This window comes from Triticum dicoccoides, chromosome 3B, assembly GCF_002162155.2.
Source record: "Triticum dicoccoides isolate Atlit2015 ecotype Zavitan chromosome 3B, WEW_v2.0, whole genome shotgun sequence".
NCBI classification, from domain to species: Eukaryota; Viridiplantae; Streptophyta; class Magnoliopsida; order Poales; family Poaceae; genus Triticum; species Triticum dicoccoides.
This window is the reverse complement of record NC_041385.1, coordinates 440,116,858-440,123,258: the sequence shown is the minus strand read 5'-3', so window position 1 is coordinate 440,123,258 and position 6,401 is coordinate 440,116,858. Positions and strand designations below refer to the sequence as shown.

Genomic DNA, 6,401 nt, shown 5'->3' with positions numbered 1-6,401 from the left:
CATCAATCTGAAACAAGTACCTCTGTTCTGCGACAACGAAAGTGCCATCAAGATAGCCAACAATCTAGTCCAGCACTCGAAGACAAAGCACATTGAAATTCGTCATAACTTTCTCAGAGATCATGTCATGAAGAAAGATATCGACATCATTCATGTCAACACTGAAGAGCAACTGGCAGATATCTTCACAAAGCCCTTGGATGAGAAAATGTTTTGCAAGTTACGGTGTGAGCTAAATATCTTGGAATCCTCTAATGTCCTGTGATCAGGCACACATCCTAACACTTATGCATGTTGATGACTTAGATGTGCAACACACGAAGTAATGTATATCTTCAATCAATGAAGACTTACACTCTGAGTGTGAATACATTAACATGAAATTTGACTTCGGAGCGCCACGATAATTGTGCGCCGTGTCTGGGTCTAATACTTCCTATACGGTGGGTAACGCCACCACCAAATTTCTCTGTTTGAAGTGTTTCACCCATGGCATTATTTTGGCGATGACTTCGCATTTGGTTTGTCTTCAGTTTCAATTTATCTTCATGATTTTCTTCACTATGATGATTTGATTGCCTTCTGATAAATATATACTAGTGTTCTGTCCTCTACAGCATTCACTTATAGCTATGTCTTCTAGTTGAATCTTTTGATCTAAGTGAATGTGATCGGACCCTAACCTCTCTATGCTTTCAATCTCAAACTCTATCTGTCCAAATCATATGCATTCTATTGAAACTGTCGAATGTCTTCTCTGCGTCCTAGTCAGCAGAAGGCACAGAGACAAACATTAAGTCTGTTTAAATAACTCATCTTTATTGTTGAAATCCGGAGAAGCCGGAAACCATCCGACATGCTTGGAGGGCGTGGGAACGTGGGACAACTCTGAGTATGTTGCATGCTTGCCATGTGCCCCTCAGATGTGAACCGCCAGGGGCACCAGCGTAATTGCGCTGTGCCGCACACCACCTTATAAATACTTGTCCCCTGCGGTAAAGAAATCCTTCTTCCACCTCTCCACCTCGTCAAAAGCCTAGCGCCACCGCTAGCTCTCGACGATGCCGGCGACGAAGCGCTTAGCTGCCGCGACTTCTCCGACGCCGTCCTCACGCCGGCCGCGGACATCGTCCCCTCCGCCGTCGCCGTAGGTGTCCTCCGTCGCCAAGTTAGGGCACGGTGGACTGAACTGCTCGGTCTCCTATTCATCTCATGTAGCAGTTCTTCGTGCGGTAATTATAACTCTATTTTTACCACCTTTTTGATCTTCAAGATTCATCCTTTTTACCAAAATTGGTTTCTGCCTACACAGTGTTAGATCTATTCTGTCTGCATCTCAAACTGCCAAGTCTATTCACTTAAATTTCATATCTAGTTTGATTCCTCACTTGTACTTATTCACGGATTCGTACAAATCTGGAACCAACTCACAACATATAAGTGAATGTCTTTGCATCATGAGGTCAATGTCTTCAAGCTGATTTATCTTCAAAATCTTCTGAGAATTCATATGACCTCTTCCCCTTCCCTGGCATCTCTAATGTTGTCACAGGTACATGTCCGTGGGAGAATCCCTTGGTTCTCATAGTCTGCATTCGTTTGCAGAATACTTACAGCATCACATTAATTCTCCCGAAGCCAGTTCCTGCTTGACCAGCAAGCGTAAGTCTCTGAAGCCTTTGAACATATTGAAGCCATTCAGTTTGAACTTCATGGCTGCAGAGAAATCAGTAAGGAAGGGTGGCAGACAGCGTAGAGGGGGAACATCAAAAGATCTGCCTGATGACCTCGCAGAACTTTACAAGACTGATCCTGAAGAGAATTATCATCAGCGCAAGACACGAATCCAATGGATTCGACGCTATTGGGCTGAAGAATGGTTTAAGTACAAGTTCGTGACCAAGGAATATGCAGAGAAGAATGCTATCAAGAGTCCTTGGGGTGATATTCTCTATCGAGGTCTTCAACCCAAGAACAGAGCTGAAGCTATTGCACAGGGTTTCTATCCCTGCATGGTCCGTGGACCTCAGCCTGAGAATGCCAATCCCTCATCATTACTCTGGTGTCATGATGATACTCTCTTCAAGCGCAACTTCCAGCACGCAAAGGCTTCGGCCAAGGAAAACAAGAAGTCATTGGGATTAGACTTCAACCCTGGTCCCTCTGCTCCCCGTGCTGACGGCTCACGTGATGCAGAACCCAATGTCATTGGCCCCTTCTCCAACCTTGACAGGCTCATCACCTACATCTTGGTCCAGGGTGCCAGAATAGATCATTCTGATCATGATGCTGACACTGATGAAGCCCCAGCTCCTCCTCCAAAGCCGCAGAAGCAAAAGAAGCCAAAGGCTTCAAGATTAGCTGCACCTCCAAAATCTTCACGTGTGAAGCCACTGGCCACTGCACCTCCTGAAGACAGTGTGTAGTCTGAAGATCACTCACGTATCTCCAAGAAGACGGAGAAGAAAAAGCAAATCGTCAGGCATATTGATCAAACCTTGACTCCTACTGCTATTCTGCGCGAAGAACCCATTGATCTGTCCAGCGATGAAGATCTTGCAGATGATGCCCTTGAGCAACTGATCAAGAGCAAGGAAGAAGCAGAGATCTTCAACAACTTGCCTCTATTTGATGTGGCAATCATCCATAACTTCATTGATGAGTGGTTTGACACCCCAAATCTCAGCTTTGAAGATCTGCAGCTTCCCATTGGCCTCAGCGTCTCCTTCAATGGCGCCATTGCTTCTGAGCTAGCTCTCGCTCAGCGCATCGTTGAGCTGAAAAACAAAATTGATTATGAGAAGGCTCAGTTCAAGAAGCATGTGGTGAAGCTCAGTGTGCAATATGTCAGAAACTTCAAGGTCATGCTGCATGAGCTTAAAGAAGCCTTTCTCAAGAAGCGCCAAGAAGCCCAAGGCTCTCGCGAGCGCATGAAGAGTTTGGCTGACAAATGTGTGCTTGCCTACAATGAGGCTGAGAAGCGCAAGTCTCTTGGCCGTCCTGGCATTGACCCCAGGATGGCTGCAAAGAAGAAGAAGCCATCAACCGCTCCACCTGCACCTTCAGGGCAGGAAGCACCTCGCATTATCTTCCCAAGCAGCATGACTGGCTCGAAGCCAAAGGTTCTGTCAACCACTTCAGAACAGAAGAAGACAAGGGCTGCCGAGGCTGAAGCCAGAAAGAGGAAACATACTGAAGCCTCTGATGCTGCTCCCTCCAAGAAGAAGCGCAAAACCAAGAAGAATAGGGCTGCTCCCACAGAGCCCTTGGTTGTTGAACCTATCTCAGTGGTTTGCCCTGCGTCTGAACATCAAGAAAGACGGATGATAGTTCATGAGCCTGCTCCCACAGAGGCTCATGAAGCTGAAGATATCCCAGCAGCTGAACCCATCCTTGTTGAAGACATTGGTCAAGATGACAATGTTGAAGATGATGAAGTTCTTCCTCAGATCGAATACAATGTGGTATCATCGCCTGTTCTCATGAACAGCGAACTCATCAGCATTGGTCGTCCTCTGATGCCAATTGCTCAGGATGCATCATGGGCTGATCACCCACAGCAACAAGACTCTCCAAGTACTCCCCAACAACAACAACAAGTTACACCACCTGTGCAAGAAGAAGAAGAAGACTTTGAGGCCCAACCAACTCCATCTCCAAAGGCGTTGCCAGCATTTCACAGGCTTCGCAAAGGACAAAGGCCTCAAGTCCCTCTTTCGAGCGTTCCAGAAGGAGAAGTGCATCACCAACCTATTGCACATCAAGTGTTTCCTGAAGCCACTCCAACTGAGAATGTCTCCGCGTCTGAAGTCCAAGCTGTTGAAGACAATCCGGCTGCATCAGCCGATGAAAGACAAGAAGACGTACGTGTCCCTACTCCCCCAGTTATCGAAGAAGTTGTTCCTGATGTGAACGTGTCAGTGCCCGACCCTCCAGCTCGTCAAGTGGAGGTTGAAAATTCACTACAACAAAAATGCCATGTAGAGGCGCTAAATGTAGGTGTTAAAGACGCACTAAATCATCTCTAGCAGATTTTAGAGTCGCTCATTAAAGCGTCCTATGAGCGTCTCCTCACGCACCGTCTCAAAGACCATTGAGACGCGGAGGTAGCGTGTCTACATGGAAATGAGACGGTTTAAGAGCGTCCTTACAAAGCGTGTCAACATGGATATGAGACCTTTTAAGACGTCCTAACAAAGCGTGTCAACATGGATACGAGACATTTTGAGAGCATCTTTATACCCCTAGGGACGCTTTAGTAAATTCATGCTAGATGCAACTGCATATATCCTCTTCCTATTGTATAAAGTGTTTTTTAATCAATTGCACTTAATAGAATTACTTGCTCGTATGAAATAATTGGACTCTCTTTTACATATCATAAAATATTCAAAACTTGTATGGCATGGCACAAGATAATAACATTGTATTACTCAGAGTAGTAGTAGTTTACAAACTCAATTGTACACATCTCCTATTAACAATTACATGCGCAAACTAGGTGAAACATATCTATATGATTTTTAGTTTCTACATGTTGATAATGGAACAATGGCTCCTTGTTTTCTCTGCTTCTCTAGCTTATCCTTGTGGCAACTGCCTTCAAATCCGGCACATAGAAGATTTTCTGTGAAGAAAGCCCAATGAGATATAAATAAATTTATTCGAACTTCTATCAGTAAGTTTTTGTTTGCTGAACATACAGCTATAAGAACAGAGAAGAACGGTATTACATATACCACATCGAGTAAACATGCACTGCAGAAGTTCAATCTTGCCGTGTAGATTTCATGTGCCCATATGAAGTATAGATACATACTGTAAAAAGAAGAAAAATCATTATGTCATCGATAGATTGGCTAAGGTGAGAATGCTTGAAGCGTATTTCTTAGAAAAATAACAACTAACTAAGTATTCACCATACAAAGCGTATATATGTAAAGAAATAGCAGCGGTTCAACATACAGGGACTGAATTCTAATGGTTGTTGACACTAATAGTCTCTAAGCCTTAATACTAGCTCTACTTATTAAGGGAACGGGTTACCATAAAAATACTGAATTCTCATGGTAGTTCATATTAATAATCTTCAGTCTAACACAATATCTACATAATTATAAGCGAGAATGATACCATTTAGCTGCTCTAGACATAGTGCAACACATGTTACCCAGATGTTTTACATTATCAGATATGATTAAATCTTACCAAACATGATAATATATCCATCCACGGTGCTCTTTATCTGACAACTTGAGAAAAGTTTCTACAGGTGAGAAACTGCATGTGTGAGTTGATCTCTCTGTTTAGAGTAGAAGCCATGTTAATTCGGACGAGGATCCTCTGCCGTTCGGCAGGGTGCCGTTCGACCACTGACTGATGGACCCATCGGGGAACAGGCCCACATGGCAGCGCCACAACGGCAGGAGCCGCACGTCAGGGGAGCCGCTTCCTGTTAATTCTAAGAAATGTTAGAACGTGGGCGCAAAGCTCTTAATTTTAGTTATGGGAGTGGAGGGGGTGAAGGTGATTTGACAGATGATACACAACTATTATTAACTACATGAAAAAGAAAAATGTGTTAAGAACACTAACCATCCTATTCAATCAGGATATTATCAGAGGCTTTTTATCAAGCACCTGCATATGTGAGTGCCAATAATTTGGGAGTAAACAACGAAAAAAGCCATATGTAAATTGAAGTAGTAGTCTAAATTGAAGTGGAAGTCTACATGTTTAATTAGTAAACAGACGAGAGTTCAGAAAAAAAAAAACCCGGCAAAGCAGTGTTGTCCTATCTTAATAGGATAATCTAATGTACAATGTCAAGTTTCTCCTCCACAAATAAGTACGCATCAAGGGAGCGGCTCCAATTTTTTATTTAGAATGAATTGATAGAAAAATTAAAACAAAAAAGTAGATCGACTCACATATAAATGAATTTGCCGCCTTGCTGCTGGTCGACAGTGTCAAGCACGAGGTCAGCCTACCTGATGGAAACGAGCTTCACATGGCGAGGACGCTTGTTGGATTTTTTTGGTCGCAAGACATCGGGTTCTTAGAGATAGAGGATGCCGGGCGAGCAAATGGAGGGCCGGGTAGGAGTCGTCACCAGGGCATACAATTTCCCCCCGAAGATTATATAAACTAATTAAGTCTCTGATAGCATTGTTGCCGTGGGCGAACAAATAAAACAGCTACATACAGAAAGGTGGATCTAAATCAAAGTCTGAAGAGAAGGACAGCGAACATACAAATAAACGAGCGCCTAACTGATCAATACGAGTATTTAATCAAAAACTACCACATTTCACGGAAACGTGTCGAAAAACTACCACTTTACGATTTTGTACGAAAAACTACCACTTTTTTCCTAATCCGTGGCAAAAAACTACCAAGTC

At 43.6% G+C, this 6,401-nt stretch overlaps 1 long non-coding RNA gene across 1 annotated transcript; it reads right to left on the bottom strand.

Moving 5' to 3' along the window:
• Positions 1-4,413: 4,413 nt before the first annotated feature.
• LOC119281359 lies at positions 4,414-6,124 on the bottom strand. Its single transcript, XR_005138388.1, has 4 exons — positions 5,931-6,124; positions 5,209-5,302; positions 4,740-4,818; positions 4,414-4,627 (listed from the first exon to the last, which is right to left on the bottom strand). It is a non-coding gene; the product is annotated as an uncharacterized LOC119281359 (long non-coding RNA).
• Positions 6,125-6,401: the final 277 nt, after the last annotated feature.